Source organism: Tachyglossus aculeatus, chromosome 1, assembly GCF_015852505.1.
Source record: "Tachyglossus aculeatus isolate mTacAcu1 chromosome 1, mTacAcu1.pri, whole genome shotgun sequence".
NCBI classification, from domain to species: domain Eukaryota; kingdom Metazoa; phylum Chordata; class Mammalia; order Monotremata; family Tachyglossidae; genus Tachyglossus; species Tachyglossus aculeatus.
Genome location: NC_052066.1, coordinates 9,117,448 through 9,134,883, shown reverse-complemented (window position 1 = coordinate 9,134,883; position 17,436 = coordinate 9,117,448). Strand labels below are relative to the sequence as shown.

Genomic DNA, 17,436 nt, shown 5'->3' with positions numbered 1-17,436 from the left:
TCAGGTGCCCCACGGAGGGCTCTCAGTCTCAATCCCCATTTTACAGGTGAGGCAACTGAGGCACAGAGAAGTTAAGTGACTTGCTCCAAGTCACCATCATAATGGCATTTATTGAGCGCTTACTATGTGCCAAGCACTGTTCTAAGCGCTGGGGAGGTTACAAGGTGATCAGGTGGCCCCACGGAGGGCTCTGTCTTAATCCCCATTTTACAGGTGAGGCAACTGAGGCACAGAGAAGCTAAGTGACTTGCCCCAAGTCACCATCATAATGGCATTTATTGAGCGCTTACTATGTGCCAAGCACTGTTCTAAGCGCTGGGGAGGTTACAAGGTGATCCCCTCCTTCCTCTCCCCCACCTCCCTCTCGCCTTACCTCCTTCCCCTCCCCACAGCACCTGGATATATATGTTTGTACGGATTTATTACTCTATTCATGATCAATCGTATTTATTGAGCGCTTACTATGTGCAGAGCACTGGACTAAGCGCTTGGGAAGTACAAATTGGCAACAACTATTCATTTTATTTGTACATCAGTCAATCAGTCAATCGTATTTATTGAGCGCTTACTGTGTGCAGAGCACTGGACTAAGCGCTTGGGAATCAATCAATCGTATTTATTGAGCGCTTACTGTGTGCAGAGCACTGGATCAAGCGCTTGTGAATTGATCAATCAATCAATTGTATTTATTGAGCACTTACTGTGTGCAGAACACTGTGCCAAGTGCTTGGGAATCGATCAATCAATCAATCGTATTTATTGAGCGCTTACTGTGTGCAGAGCACTGGACTAAGCGCTTGGGGATCAATCAATCGTATTTATTGAGCGCTTACTGTGTGCAGAGCACTGGACCAAGCGCTTGGGAATCGATCAATCAATCAATCGTATTTATTGAGCGCTTACTGTGTGCAGAGCACTGTACCAAGCGCTTGGGAATCAATCAATCTATCAATCATATTTATTGAGCGCTTACTGTGTGCAGAGCACTGGCGAATCAATCAATCAATCGTATTTATTGAGCGCTTACTGTGTGCAGAGCACTGTCCTAAGCGCTTGGGAAGTACAAGTTGGCAACATATAGAGATGGTCCCTACCCAACAGTGGGCTCAGTACATATTTATTCTATTGATTTTATTTTGTTAATGTGTTTTGTTTTGTTGTCCTTCTCCCCTTTCTAATAATAATAATAGTGATGGCATTTGTTAAGCACTTACTATGTGCAAAGCACTGTTCTAAGCTCTGGGGAGGTTCCAAGGTGATCAGGTTGTCCCGCGTGGGGCTCACAGTCTTCATCCCCATTTTACAGATGAGGCCACTGAGGCTCTGAGAAGTGAAGTGACTTGCCCAAGGTCACACAGCAGATATGTGGCGGAGCCGGGATTCGAACCCATGACCTCTGACTCCAAAGCCCGGGCTCTTTCCACTGAGTCATGCTGCTTCTAGGCTGTGGGCCTGCTGTTGGGTAGGGACCGTCTCTCTATGTTGCCAACTTGTACATCCCAAGCGCTTAGTCCAGTGCTCTGCACACAGTAAGCGCTCAATAAATACGATTGAATGAATGAATGAATAAATGACTGTCTCTAGATGTTGCCAACTTGGACTTCCCAAGCGCTTAGTACAGTGCTCTGCACACAGTAAGCGCTCAGTAAATACGATTGAATGAATGACCGTCTCTATATGTTGCCAACTTGGACTTCCCAAACGCTTAGTCCAGTGCTCTGCACACAGTAAGCGCTCAGTAAATACGCTTGAATGAATGAATGAGTGACTATCTCTATATGTTGCCAACTTGGACTTCTCAAGCGCTTAGTCCAGTGCTCTGCACACAGTAAGCGCTCAATAAATACGATTGAATGAATGAATGAATGACCGTCTCTAGATGTTGCCAACTTGGACTTCCCAAGCGCTGAGTACAGTGCTCTGCACACAGTAAGCGCTCAGTAAATACGATTGAATGAATGAATGAATGACCGTCTCTATATGTTGTCAACTTGGACTTCCCAAGCGCTTAGTCCAGTGCTCTGTACACAATAAGCGCTCAGTAAATACGATTGAATGAATGAATGAATGACCGTCTCTATATGTTGCCAACTTGGACTTCCCAAGCGCTTAGTACAGTGCTCTACACACAGTAAGCGCTCAGTAAATGCGATTGAATGAATGAATGACCGTCTCTATATGTTGCCAACCGCTCACTCTCCACTGGTTCCTTCCCCTCTGCCTTCAAACATGCCCATGTCTCTCCCATCCTAAAAAAACCCTCTCTTGACCCCACCTCACCTTCTAGTTATCGTCCCATATCCCTCCTACCATTCCTTTCCAAACTCCTTGAACGAGTTGTCTACACGCGCTGCCTAGAATTCCTCAACAACAACTCTCTCCTCGACCCCCTCCAGTCTGGCTTCCGTCCCCTTCATTCCACGGAAACTGCGCTCTCAAAGGTCACCAATGACCTCCTGCTTGCCAAATCCAACGGCTCATACTCTGTCCTAATCCTCCTCGACCTCTCAGCTGCCTTTGACACTGTGGACCACCCCCTTCTCCTCAACACGTTATCTGACCTTGGCTTCACAGACTCCGTCCTCTCCTGGTTCTCCTCTTATCTCTCCGGTCGTTCTTTCTCAGTCTCTTTTGCAGGCTCCTCCTCCCCCTCCCATCCTCTTACTGTGGGAGTTCCCCAAGGTTCAGTGCTTGGTCCCCTTCTGTTCTCAATCTACACTCACTCCCTTGGTGACCTCATTCGCTCCCACGGCTTCAACTATCACCTCTACGCTGATGACACCCAGATCTACATCTCTGCCCCTGCTCTCTCCCCCTCCCTCCAGGCTCGCATCTCCTCCTGCCTTCAGGACATCTCCATCTGGATGTCCGCCCGCCACCTAAAGCTCAACATGTCGAAGACTGAGCTCCTTGTCTTCCCTCCCAAACCTTGTCCTCTCCCTGACTTTCCCATCTCTGTTGACGGCACTACCATCCTTCCCGTCTCACAAGCCCGCAACCTTGGTGTCATCCTCGACTCCGCTCTCTCATTCACCCCTCACATCCAAGCCGTCACCAAAACCTGCCGGTCTCAGCTCCGCAACATTGCCAAGATCCGCCCTTTCCTCTCCATCCAAACCGCTACCCTGCTAATTCAAGCTCTCATCCTATCCCGTCTGGACTACTGCACTAGCCTTCTCTCTGATCTCCCATCCTCGTGTCTCTCTCCACTTCAATCCATACTTCATGCTGCTGCCCGGATTATCTTTGTCCAGAAACGCTCTGGACATATCACTCCCCTCCTCAAAAACCTCCAATGGCTACCAATCAATCTGCGCATCAGGCAGAAACTCCTCACCCTGGGCTTCAAGGCTCTCCATCACCTCGCCCCCTCCTACCTCACCTCCCTTCTCTCCTTCTACTGCCCAGCCCGCACCCTCCGCTCCTCCACCACTAATCTCCTCACTGTACCTCGCTCTCGCCTGTCCCGCCATCGACCCCCGGCCCACGTCATCCCCCGGGCCTGGAATGCCCTCCCTCTGCCCATCCGCCAAGCTAGCTCTCTTCCTTCCTTCAAGGCCCTGCTGAGAGCTCACCTCCTCCAGGAGGCCTTCCCAGACTGAGCCCCTTCTTTCCTCTCCCCCTCGTCCCCCTCTCCATCCCCCCGCCTTACCGCCTTCCCCTCCCCACAGCACCTGTATATATGTATATATGGTTGTACATATTTATTACTCTGTTTATTTATTTATTTATTTATTTTACTTGTACATTTCTATCCTACTTATTTTATTTTGTTGGTATGTTTGGTTCTGTTCTCTGTCTCCCCCTTTTAGACTGTGAGCCCACTATCGGGTAGGGACTGTCTCTATGTGATGCCAATTTGTACTTCCCAAGCGCTTAGTACAGTGCTCTGCACATAGTAAGCGCTCAATAAATACGATTGATTGATTGATTGATTGATTGACTTCTCAAGCGCTTAGTCCAGTGCTCTGTACACAGTAAGCGCTCAGTAAATACGATTCAATGAATGAATGAATGGCCGTCTCTATATGTTGCCAACTTGGATTTCCCAAGCGCTTAGTACAGTGCTCTGCACACAGTAAGTGCTCAATAAATATGATTGAATGAATGAATGAATGACCGTCTCTATATGTTGCCAACTTGGACTTCCCAAGTGCTTAGTACAGTGCTCTGTACACAGTAAGCGCTCAGTAAATACGATTCAATGAATGAATGAATGATCGTCTCTGTATGTCGCCAACTTGTACTTCCCAAGCGCTTAGTACAGTGCTCTGCACACACTAAGCGCTCAGTAAATACGATTGAATGAATGAATGAATGACCGTCTCTATATGTTGTCAACTTGGACTTCCCAAGCGCTTAGTCCAGTGCTCTGCACACAGTAAGCGCTCAATAAATGCGATTGTATGACTGAATACAAGGTGATCAGGTTGTCCCACGAGGGGCTTACAGGCTTCAGCCCCATTTTACAGATGGGGTCACTGAGGCCCAGGGAATAATAATAATGATAATGGTATTTGTTAAGCGCTTACTATGTGCCAAGCACTGTTCTAAGCACTGGGGAGATACAAGGTGATCAGGTTGTCCCCCCTGGGGCTCACAGTCTTCATCCCCATTTTACAGATGAGGTCGCTGAGGCCCAGGGAATAATAATAATAATGGTATTTGTGAAGCGCTTGCTATGTTCAAAGCACTGTTCTAAGTGCTGGGGGAGGTTACAAGGTGATCAGGTTGTCCCACGGGGGGCTCACAGTTTTAATCCCCATTTTACAGATGAGGTCACTGAGGCCCAGGGAATAATAATAATAATGATAATAATGGTATTTGTTAAGCGCTTACTATGTGCAAAGCACTGATCTAAGCTCTGCGGGGGGATGGGGGGGCATACAAGGTGATCAGGTTGTCCCCCGGGGGGCTCACAGTCTTCAGCCCCATTTTACAGATGAGGTCACTGAGGCCCAGGAAATAATAATAATAATGATGGCATTTGTTAAGCGCTTACTATGTGCCAAGCACTGTTCTAAGCGCTGGGGGAGGTTACAAGGCGATCAGGTTGTCCCACGGGGGGCTCACAGTCTTCAGCCCCATTTTACAGATGAGGTCACTGAGGCCCAGGAAATAATAATAATAATGATGGCATTTGTTAAGCGCTTACTATGTGCCAAGCACTGTTCTAAGCGCTGGGGGAGGTTACAAGGCGATCAGGTTGTCCCACGGGGGGCTCACAGTCTTCATCCCTGTTTTACAGATGAGGTCACTGAGGCCCAGGGAATAATAATAACAATGATGGCATTTGTTAAGTGCTTACTATGTGCCAAGCACTGTTCTAAGCACTGGGGAGGATACAAGGCGATCAGGTTGTCCCAAGGGGGTCTCACAGTCTTCATCCCCATTTTACAGATGAGGTCACTGAGGCCCAGGGAATAATAATAACAATGATGGCATTTGTTAAGCGCTTACTATGTGCCAAGCACTGTTCTAAGCGCTGGGGGGATACAAGGTCATCAGGTTGTCCCACATAGAAAATCAGTGTGGCTCAGCGGAAAGAGCCCGGGCTTTGGAGTCGGAGGTCATGGGTTCAAATCCCTGCCCCGCCAATTGTCAGCTGGGTGACTTTGGGCAAGTCACTTCACTTCTCTGGGCCTCAGTTCCCTTATCTGGAAAATGGGGATGAAAACTGTGAGCCCCACGGGGGACAACCTGATCACCTTGTAATCACTCCAGCGCTTAGAACAGTGCTTTGCATATAATAAGCACTTAATAAATGCCACCATTATTATTATTAAAGAGCCCGGGCTTGGGAGTCAGGGGTCACGGGTTCAAATTCCGGCTCTGCCACTTGTCAGCTGTGTGACTTTGGGCAAGTCACTTCACTTCTCTGGGCCTCAGTTCCCTCATCTGGAAAATGGGGATGAAGACTGTGAGCCCCCTGTGGGACAACCTGATCACCTTGTATTTTTTTTCAATCGTATTTATTGAGCGCTTACCGTGCGCAGAGCACTGTACTAAGCGCTTGGGAAGTACAAGTTGGCAACAGATGGAGACGGTCCCTACCCAACAGTCGGCTCACAGTCTAGAAGGGGGAGACAGAGAACAAAACAAAACATATTAACAAAATAAAATAAATAGAATAGATATGTACAAGTAAAATAAATCAATAAATAGAGTAATAAATCCGTACAAACATATATCCATATATACAGGTGCTGTGGGGAAGGGAAGGAGGTAAGGCCGGAGGGATGGAGAGGGAGAGGAAGGACGGGGCTCAGTCTGGGAAGGCCACCTTGTATCCCCCCCAGCGCTTAGAACAGTGTTCGGCACATAGTAAGCGTTTAACAAATATCATCATCATCATATTTACTATTCTATTTATTTTGTTAATGATGTGCAGTTAGCTTTAATTCTATTTGTTCTGATGACTTGACACCTGTCCACATGTTTTGTGTTGTTGTCTGTCTCCCCCTTCTAGACTGTGAGCCCGTTGTTGGGTAGGGACCGTCTCTAGATGTTGCCGACTTGGACTTCCCAAGCGCTTAGTATAGTGCTGTGCACACAGTACGCACTCAATAAATACGATTGAATGAATGAATGGTGCGGCGGGGGGAGAGGAAGGAGGGGGCTCAGTGTGGGAAGGCCTCCTGGAGGAGGTGAGCTCTCAGTAGGGCTTTGAAGGGAGGAAGAGAGATAGCTTGGCGGATGGGCAGAGGGAGGCCATTCCGGGCCAGGGGGAGGACGTGGGCCGGGGGTTGACGGCGGGACGGGCGAGAACGAGGCCTAACGGTGAGGAGATTAGCGGCAGAGGAGCGGAGGGTGCGGGCTGCAATGTCTGCCCGCCACCTAAAGCTCATCATGTCGAAGACTGAACTCCTTGTCTTCCCTCCCAAACCTTGCCCTCTCCCTGACTTTCCCATCTCTGTTGACGGCACTACCATCCTTCCCGTCTCACAAGCCCGCAACCTTGGTGTCATCCTCGACTCAGCTCTCGTTCACCCCTCACATCCAAGCCGTCACCAAAACCTGCCGGTCTCAGCTCCGCAACATTGCCAAGATCGGCCCTTTCCTCTCCATCCCAACCGCTCCCCTGCTCATTCAAGCTCTCATCCTATCCCGTCTGGACTACTGCATCGGCCTTCTCTCTGATCTCCCATCCTCGTGTCTCTCCCCACTTCAGTCCATACTTCACGCCGCTGCCCGGATTATCTTTGTCCAGAAACGCTCTGGGCATGTTACTCCCCTCCTCAAAACTCTCCAGTGGCTACCAATCAATCTGCGCATCAGGCAGAAACTCCTCACCCTGGGCTTCAAGGCTGTCCATCACATTGCCCCCTCCTCCCTCACCTCCCTTCTGTCCTTCTCCAGCCCAGCCCGCACCCTCCGCTCCTCCGCCGCTAATCTCCTCACCGTACCTCGCTCTCGCCTGTCCCACCATCAACCCCCGGCCCACGTCCTCCCCCGGGCCCGGAATGCCCCCAATCCCTCTGCCCATCCGCCAAGCTAGCTCTCTTCCTCCCTTCAAGGCCCTGCTGAGAGCTCACCTCCTCCAGGAGGCCTTCCCACACTCAGCCCCCTCCTTCCTCTCCCCCTCCTCCCCCTCTCCATCACCCCCATCTTACCTCCTTCCCTTCCCCACAGCACCTGTATAGATGGATATATGTTTGTACATATTTATTACTCTATTTATTTATTTATTTTATTTGTACATATCCATTCTATTTTATTTTGTTAGTATGTTTGGTTTTGTTCTCTGTCTACCCCTTTTAGACTGTGAGCCCACTGTTGGGTAGGGACTGTCTCTAGATGTTGCCAATTTGTACTTCCCAAGCGCTTAATACAGTGCTCTGCACATAGTAAGCGCTCAATAAATGCGATTGATGATGATGATGATGATGAGAAGGAGAGAAGGGAGGTGAGGTAGGAGGGGGCGAGGTGATGGACAGTCTTGAAGCCCAGGGTGAGGAGTTTTTGCCTGATGCGTAGGTTGATTGGTAGCCACTGGAGAGTTTTGAGGATCTGTTGGGTAGGGACCGTCTCTATATGTTGCAAACTTGTACTTCCCAAGCACTCAGTACAGTGCTCTGCACACAGTAAGCACTCAATAAATACGATTGAATGAAAAGTGGCAACCTGTGCTTCCCAAGTGCTTAGTACAGTGCTCTGCACACAGTAAGTGCTAATAAATACAATTGAATGAATGAATGAAGTGGCGGAGCTGGGATTTGAACCCATGACCTCTGGCTCCAATAATAGCAATGGCATTTATTAAGCGCTTACTATGCGCAAAGCACTGTTCTAAGTGCCGGGGAGGTTACAAGGTGAGGAGGTTGCCCCGTGGGGGGGTTCACAGCTTTAATCCCCATTTTCCAGATGAGGGAACTGAGGCCCAGAGAAGTGCAGTGACTTGCCCAAAGTCACCCAGCTGACAAGTGGCAGAGCCGGGATTTGAACCCATGACCTCCGACTCCAAAGCCCGGGCTCTTTCCACCGAGCCACGCTGCTTCTCAGTATAGGAATAAAGAGAGACAGTCCCGGCCCACAAGGAGCTCACAGTCTAATGGGGGGGCGGCGAACATTAATGCAAGTAAACAGACATCAATACAAATAAATAAAATGATAGCTGCATAAGTGCTGTGGGGCGGGGAGAGTAAAGGGAGCGAATACTGTTTATTTATTTATTTATTTATTTTACTTGTACATATCTATTCTATTTATTTTATTTTGTTAGTGTGTTTGGTTTTGTTCTCTGTCTCCCCCTTTTAGACTGTGAGCCCGCTGTTGGGTAGGGACTGTCTCTAGATGTTGCCAATTTGTACTTCCCAAGTGCTTAGTACAGTGCTTTGCACATAGTAAGCGCTCAATAAATGCGATTGATGATGACGATGATGACTTTCTATGTTGACAACTTGTACTTCCCAAGCGCTTAGTCCAGTGCTCTGCACACAGTAAGCGCTCAATAAATACGATTGATGATGATGATGAGTCAGGGTGACGCAGAAGGGAGGGGGAAATGAGGAAAAATGGGGCTTAGGGAAGGCTTCTTACCTCCTTCCCTTCCCCACAGCACCTGTATATGTGTTTGTACATATTTATTACTCTATTTATTGATTTATTTGACTTGTACGTATCTATTCTATTCATTTTATTTTGTTAATATGTTTGGTTTTGTTCTCTGTCTCCCCCTTCTAGACTGTGAGCCCACTGTTGGGTAGGGACCGTCTCTAGATGTTGCCAACTTGGACTTCCCAAGCGCTTAGTACAGTGCTTTGCACACAGCAAGCGCTCAATAAGTACGATTGATTGATTGATTCCGTAAGGCTTTGAAGGAGGGGAGAGAAATTGTCTGTGAGATTTGAGGAGGGAGGGCATTCCGGGCTAGGGGAAGGACGTGGGCCGGGGGTCGACAGCGGGACGGGTGAGAACGAGGCCCGGGGAGGAGACTAGAGAAGCAGCGTGGCTCAGTGGAAAAGAGCCCCGGCTTTGGAGTCAGAGGTCATGGGTTCAAATCCTGGCTCCACCCATTGTCAGCTGTGTGACTTTGGGCAAGTCACTTCACTCCTCTGGGCCTCAGTTCCCTCATCTGTAAAATGAGGTTGAAGACTGTGAGCCCCCCGTGGGACAACCTGATCACCTTGTATCCCCCTCAGTGCTTAGTACAGTGCTTGGCACATAGTAAGTGCTTAATAAATGCCGTTATTATTATTATTATTAGTGGCAGAGGAGCGGAGGGTGCGGGCTGGGCTGGAGAAGGAGAGAAGGGAGGTGAGGGAGGAGGGGGCGAGAGGATGGACAGCTTTGAAGTCAATAGTGAGGAGTGTTTGGTTGGAGAAGCATAGTGGCTCAGTGGAAAGAGGCCGGGCTTTGGAGTCAGAGGTCATGGGTTCAAATTCCGGCTCCGCCACTTGTCAGCTGTGTGACTTTGGGCATGTCACTTCATTTCTCTGGGCCTCAGTTCCCTCATCTGTAAAATGGGGATTGAGACTGTGAGCCCCCCGTGGGACAACCTGATCACCTTGTATTCTCCCCAGTGCTTAGAACAGTGTTTTGCACAGAGTAAGCGCTTAATAAATGCCATCATTATTATCAGGAGGTGGATGGGCAACCACTGGAGATTTTGAGGAGGGGACTGACATGCCCGGAGCGTTTCGGTAGAAAAATGATCCGGGCAGCAGAGTGAAGTCTGGGCTGGAGTGGGGAGAGACAGGAGGATGGGAGATCAGAAAGGAGGCTGATGCAGGAATGTAGGAGAGATAGGTGAGTGATCCGATTAAAGTGGGAGCGGTTTGGATGGAGAGGAAAGGGCAGATCTCCGCGATGTCGCGGACATGAAACCGGCAGGGTTTAGTGACGGATCGGATGTGAGGGGCGAACGAGAGAGCGGAGCCAAGGATGACACCGAGGTTGCGGGCTCGTGAGACGGGAAGGATGGTAGTGCCGTCTACAGTGACGGGAAAGCCAGGGAGAGGATGGGGTTTGGGAGGGAAGATATGGAGCTCAGTCTTGGACATATTGAGTTTTAGATTCATTCATTCATTCAATCGTATTTATTGAGCACTTACTGTGTGCAGAGCACTGGACTATGTGCTTGAGAAATACAAGTTGGTAACATCTAGAGACGGTCCCTACCCAACAGCGGGCTCACAGTCTAGAAGGGGGAGACAGACAACAAAACAAAACACGTTAACAAAATAAATAGAATAAAATATATATATAGGTGGCGGGCAGACATCCAGACGGAGATGTCCTGGAGGGAGGGAGAGAGAGCAGGGGCGGAGATGGAGATCATCATCAATCGTATTTATTGAGCACTTATTATGTGCAGAGCACTGTACTAAGCGCTTGGGAAGTACAAATTGGCAACATATAGAGACAGTCCCTGGTGTTATCCTTGTAGAGGTGGCAGTTGAAGCCGTGGGAGCGAATGAGGTCACCGAGGGAGTGCGTGTAGATGGAGAATAGAAGGGGACCGAAAACCAAACCTTGAGGGACCCCCACAGTAAGGGGATGGGAGGGGGAGGAGGAGCCCGCAAAAGAGACTGAGAATGGGCGGCCGGAGAGATAAGAGGAGAACCGGGAGAGGACGGAGTCCATGAAGCCAAGGTCGGATAGCGTGTGGAGGAGAAGGGGGTGGGCCACAGTGTCGAAGGCAGCCGAGAGGTCGAGGAGGATTAGGACGGAGTAGGAGCCGTTGGATTTGGCAAGAAGGAGGGCATCGTTGACCTTTGAGAGGGCGGTTTCGGTGGAGCGGAGGGGATGGAAGCCAGATGGGAGGGGGTCCAGGAAAGAGTTGGCGGAGAGGAAACAATGTGCCTATAGCTGTAATTCTATTTATTCTGATTCATTCATTCAATCGTATTTATTGAGCGCTTACTGTGTGCAGAGCACTGGACTAAGCGCTTGGGAAGTACAGGTTGGCATCCTATAGAGACGGTCCCTACCCAACAGCGGGCTCACCTGTCTACTTGTCTACCTCCCCCTTGTAGACTGTGAGCCCGTTGTGGGGTAGGAACTGTCTCTATATGTTGCCGACTTGTATTTCCTAAGCGCTTAGTCCAGGGCTCTGCACAGAGTAAGCGCTCAATAAATACGATGGAATGAATGAATATATGTATATATGTTTGTACATATTTATTACTCTATTTATTTTACTTGTACATATCTATTCTATTTTGTTAGTATGTTTGGTTTTGTTCTCTGTCTCCCCCTTTAAGACTGTGAGCCCACTGTTGGGTAGGGACTGTCTCTATATGTTGCCAATTTGTACTTCCCAAGCGCTTAGTACAGTGCTCTGCACATAGTAAGCGCTCAATAAATACGATTGGTGATGATGATGATGAATGAGGCAGCGAGCGTGGACGACTTGCTCGAGGGGTTTGAAGAGGCACTGTGGGAGGGAGATGAGGCGATAACTGGAGGGGGCAGTGGGGTCAAGGGAGGGGATTTTTAGGATGGGGAAGAGGTGGGCATCATCATCATCAATCGTATTTATTGAGCGCTTACTGTGTGCAGAGCACTGTACTAAGCGCTTGGGAATTACAAGTTGGCACACCTAGAGACAGTCCCATGTTTGAAGGCTGTGGGGAAAAAGCCACTGGAGAGCGAACAGTTCAAGATGGCTGTTACGGGGGGGAAAGAGGGAAGGGGCAAGAGTTTTTATAAGAATAAACTGACACATTCCCTACCCACAATGAGCTTACAGTCTAGAGGGGGAGATCAATCAATCAATCAATTGTATTTATTGAGCGCTTACTGTGTGCAGAGCACTGTACTTAGCGCTTTAGGGGAGATGGACGTGACTAGAAATAAATAAATGATGGAGAGGGACCTAAGTGGTGTGGGGCTGGAAGGGGGGATGAACGAAAGGAGCGAATCAGGGTAACACAGAAGGGAGCGGGAGAAGAGGAAAGGAGGGTTTAGGGAAGACCTCTTGGAGGAGATGAGCAAGGTGACACTCATTCATTCATTCAATCGTATTTATTGAGCGCTTACTGTGTGCAGAGCACTGGACTTAGCGCTTTAGGGGAGATGGACGTGACTAGAAATAAATAAGTGATGGAGTGGTACCTAAGTGGTGTGGGGCTGGAAGAGGGGATGAACGAAGGGAGCGAATCAGGGTGACACAGAAGGGAGCGGGAGAAGAGGAAAGGGGGGTTTAGGGAAGACCTCTTGGAGGAGATGAGCAAGGTGACACTCATTCATTCATTCAATCGTATTTATTGAGCGCTTACTGTGTGCAGAGCACTGGACTTAGCGCTTTAGGGGAGATGGACGTGACTAGAAATAAATAAATGATGGAGTGGGACCTAAGTGGTGTGGGGCTGGAAGAGGGGATGAACGAAGGGAGCGAATCAGGGTGACACAGAAGGGAGCGGGAGAAGAGGAAAGGGGGGTTTAGGGAAGACCTCTTGGAGGAGATGAGCAAGGTGACACTCATTCATTCATTCAATCGTATTTATTGAGCGCTTACTGTGTGCAGAGCACTGGACTTAGCGCTTTAGGGGAGATGGACGTGACTAGAAATAAATAAGTGATGGAGTGGTACCTAAGTGGTGTGGGGCTGGAAGAGGGGATGAACGAAGGGAGCGAATCAGGGTGACACAGAAGGGAGCGGGAGAAGAGGAAAGGGGGGTTTAGGGAAGACCTCTTGGAGGAGATGAGCAAGGTGACACTCATTCATTCATTCAATCGTATTTATTGAGCGCTTACTGTGTGCAGAGCACTGGACTTAGCGCTTTAGGGGAGATGGACGTGACTAGAAATAAATAAATGATGGAGTGGGACCTAAGTGGTGTGGGGCTGGAAGAGGGGATGAACGAAGGGAGCGAATCAGGGTGACACAGAAGGGAGCGGGAGAAGAGGAAAGGGGGGTTTAGGGAAGACCTCTTGGAGGAGATGAGCAAGGTGACACTCATTCATTCATTCAATCGTATTTATTGAGCGCTTACTGTGTGCAGAGCACTGGACTTAGCGCTTTAGGGGAGATGGACGTGACTAGAAATAAATAAATGATGGAGTGGGACCTAAGTGGTGTAGGGCTGGAAGGGGGGATGAACGAAGGGAGCGAATCAGGGTGACACAGAAGGGAGCGGGAGAAGAGGAAAGGGGGGTTTAGGGAAGACCTCTTGGAGGAGATGAGCAAGGTGACACATTCATTCATTCAGTCGTATTTATTGAGCGCTTACTGTGTGCAGAGCACTGGACTTAGCGCTTTAGGGGAGATGGACGTGACTAGAAATAAATAAATGATGGAGTGGTACCTAAGTGGTGTGGGGCTGGAAGAGGGGATGAACGAAGGGAGCGAATCAGGGTGACACAGAAGGGAGCGGGAGAAGAGGAAAGGGGGGTTTAGGGAAGACCTCTTGGAGGAGATGAGCAAGGTGACACTCATTCATTCATTCAATCGTATTTATTGAGCGCTTACTGTGTGCAGAGCACTGGACTTAGCGCTTTAGGGGAGATGGACGTGACTAGAAATAAATAAATGATGGAGTGGGACCTAAGTGGTGTAGGGCTGGAAGGGGGGATGAACGAAGGGAGCGAATCAGGGTGACACAGAAGGGAGCGGGAGAAGAGGAAAGGGGGGTTTAGGGAAGACCTCTTGGGGGAGATGAGCAAGGTGACATTCATTCAATCGTATTTATTGAGCACTTACTGTGTGCAGAGCACTGGACTAAGCGCTTGGGAAGGACAAGTTAATAATAATAATGAAGGCATTTGTTAAGCGCTTACTATATGCAAAGCACTGTTCTAAGTGCTGGGGAGGTTACAAAGTGATCAGGTTGCACCACAAGGGGCTCACAGTCTTAATCCCCATTTTTACAGATGAGGGAACTGAGGCTCAGAGAAGTTAAGTGACTTGCCCAAGGTCACACAGCAGACTTGTGGTGGAGCCGGGATTCGAACCCCTGACCTCTGACTCCAAAGCCCGGGCTCTTTTCCACTGAGCCACGCTGCTTGAAGACGGTCCCTACCCAACAGCGGGAAAACCGATGGTGACGAGTTTCTGTTCGATGCGGAGGTGAATGGGCCAACACTGGAGGGTCTTAACAGTGTGGCTCAGTGGAAAGAGCCCGGGCTCTGGAGTCAGAGGTCCTGGGTTCAAATTCCGGCTCCGCCAATGGTCAGCTGGGTGACTTTGGGCAAGTCACTTCACTTCTCTGGGCCTCAGTGGCCTCATCTGTAAAATGGGGATGAAGACTGTGAGCCCCCCGTGGGACAACCTGATCACTTTGTAACCTTCCCAGCACTTAGAACAGTGCTTTGCACTTAGTAAGCGCTTAATAAATGTCATTATTTTCTTCTAGACTGTGAGCCCACTGTTGGGTAGGGACTGTCTCTATATGTTGCCAACTTGTACTTCCCAAGCGCTTAGTACAGTGCTCTGCACACAGTAAGCGCTCAATAAATATGATTGATTAATAATGATAATAATAATAATAACAATAATGATAATAATTATTTTTACGTTTTGTTGTTTGTCTCCCCCTTCTAGACTGTGAGCCCGTTGTTGGGTAGGGACTGTCTCTATATGTTGCCAACTTGTACTTCCCAAGCGCTTAGTACAGTGCTCTGCACACAGTAAGCACTCAATAAATACGATTGATCGTTTGATTAATAATATTATTAATAATAATAACAATAATGATAATAATTATTGTTATGTTTTGTTGTCTGTCTCCCTCTTCTAGACTGTGAGCCCGTTGTTGGGTAGGGACCGTCTCTAGATGTTGCCGACTTGGACTTCCCAAGCGCTTAGTCCAAAGCTCTGCCCACAGTAAGCGCTCAATAAATACGATTGAGTGACTGAATGAATAATAATTGTGGTATTTGTTAAGCGCTTACTATGTGCCAGACACTGTACTAAGCGCTGGGGTGGATACACGCAAACCAGTTCGACACAGTCCCTGTCCCCCGTGGGGCTCACAGTCTCAATCCCCATTTTACAGATGAGGGAACTGAGGTCCAGAGAAGTGAAGTGACTTACCCAAGGTCACACAGCAGACACGTGGCAGAGCCGGGATTAGAACCCAAGTCCTCTGACTCCTGGGTCCAGGCTGTAGCCATTACATCACACTGTTTAACCCTCTAGACTGTGAGCTTGTTGTGGGCAGGGATCGTCTCTCTTTGTTGCTGCATAGTATTTCCCCAAGTGCTTAGTCCAGTGCTCTGCACACAGTAAGCGCTCAATAAATAAGCTTGAATGAATGAAAGAGTGGGGAAGTGTGGACTATTAGGGTAGATTAACCCTACCTATGTTGCTGACTTGTAATAATGATAATAATAATAATAATAATAATAATAATGGCTTTTGTTAAGCTCTTACTATGTGCAAAGCACTGTTCTAAGCACTGAGGAGATATAAGGTGATCAGGTTGTCCCCCGTGGGGCTCACAGTCTTCATCCCTATTTTCCAGATGAGGTCACTGAGGCTCAGAGAATAATAATAATAATAATGATGGCATTTATTAAGCGCTTACTATGTGCCAAGCACTGTTCTAAGCACTGGGGAGGTTACAAGGTGAACAGGTTGTCCCTTGGGGGGCTCACAGACTTAATCCCCATTTTACAGATGAGGTAACTGAGGCACAGAGAAGTGAAGTGACTTGCCCAAGGTCACACAGCAGACACGTGGCGGAGTCGGGATTCAAACCTCTGACTCCAAAGCCCGGGCTCTGCACACAGTAAGCGCTCAATAAATACGATCGAATGAATGCATGAATTAACCCTAATGTTAATTCATTCATTCATTCATTCGATCGTATTTATTGAGCGCTTACTGTGTGCAGAGCACTGGACTAAACGCTTGGGAAGTCCAAGTTGGCAACATTTAGAGACAGTCCCCACCCAACAGCGGGCTCACGGTCTAGAAGGGCATTTATGAGCCGCCGCCAGGCTTTCCCTCACCCCAAACTTGCTGCCTCCCATCAGAATGCCCCTCACCCTTTCCTTTCCTTTCTTTTTATGACATTTATTAAGCGCTTACTATGTGCCAAGCACTGTTCTAAGCGCTGGGGAGGTTAAAAGGTGATGAGGTTGTCCGACGGGGGGCTCACAGTCTTCATCCCCATTTTACAGATCAACCCTGGTCCATTCTCAAACAAACGCCCACCACCCTCTCGCCTCCCATTCCCCCCAACTCGGGGTGGCAGGGGGAAGGATGCCGTCTAATGATACTATACTGGAGGGATTTCTTAATAATAATAGTAATAATAATAATAATAATAATAATGGTATTTGTTAAGCGCTTACTATGTGTCAAGCACTGTTCTAAGCTAGCTGGGGTGGATATAAACAAATTGTACATATTCTGTTTATTTTATTTTGTTAATATGTTTTGTTTTGTTCTCTGTCTCCCCCTTCTAGACTGTGAGCCCTCTGTTGGGTAGGGACCGTCTCTAGATGTTGCCGACTTGGACTTCCCAAGCGCTTAGTACAGTGCTCTGCACACAGTAAGCGCTCAATAAATACGATTGATGATGATGATAGTAAGCGCTCAATAAATACGATTGAATGAATGAATGAATGAATGAATGGATTGGACACAGCCCCTGTCCCACATGGGGCTCACGGTCTTCATCCCCATTTCACAGATGAGGGAACCGAGGCCCAGAGAATCATTCATTCATTCAATCGTATTTATTGAAATATGAAATATGTCCAAATATACACAGGTGCTGTGGAGAGGAGAACTCATACCCTGCTCCCTGAGCTGTGGGCCTGCTGGGGAACCTTGGGGAAGTCACCCACTCCTCTGGGCCTCTATAATAATAATAATAATTATGTTGGTATTTGTTAAGCGCTTACTATGTGCCAAGCACTGTTCTAAGCGCTGCGGGAGGATAAAAGGTAATCCAGGTTGTCCCACGTGGGGCTCACAGGCTTCAGCCCCATTTTACAGATGAGGGGACTGAGGCTCAGAGAAGTGGGCTGACTGTGTCCGAC

General features: G+C 48.5%; 2 protein-coding genes across 2 annotated transcripts in view; both read left to right on the top strand.

The window, feature by feature from the left end:
- The window catches only part of TTLL4 (tubulin tyrosine ligase like 4), a 111,250-nt gene that overhangs the window by 632 nt on the left and 93,182 nt on the right, over window positions 1-17,436 (top strand). The gene's annotated exons all lie outside the window — the stretch shown is intronic.
- The window catches only part of STK36 (serine/threonine kinase 36), a 153,883-nt gene that overhangs the window by 132,250 nt on the left and 4,197 nt on the right, over window positions 1-17,436 (top strand). The window lies entirely within an intron of this gene.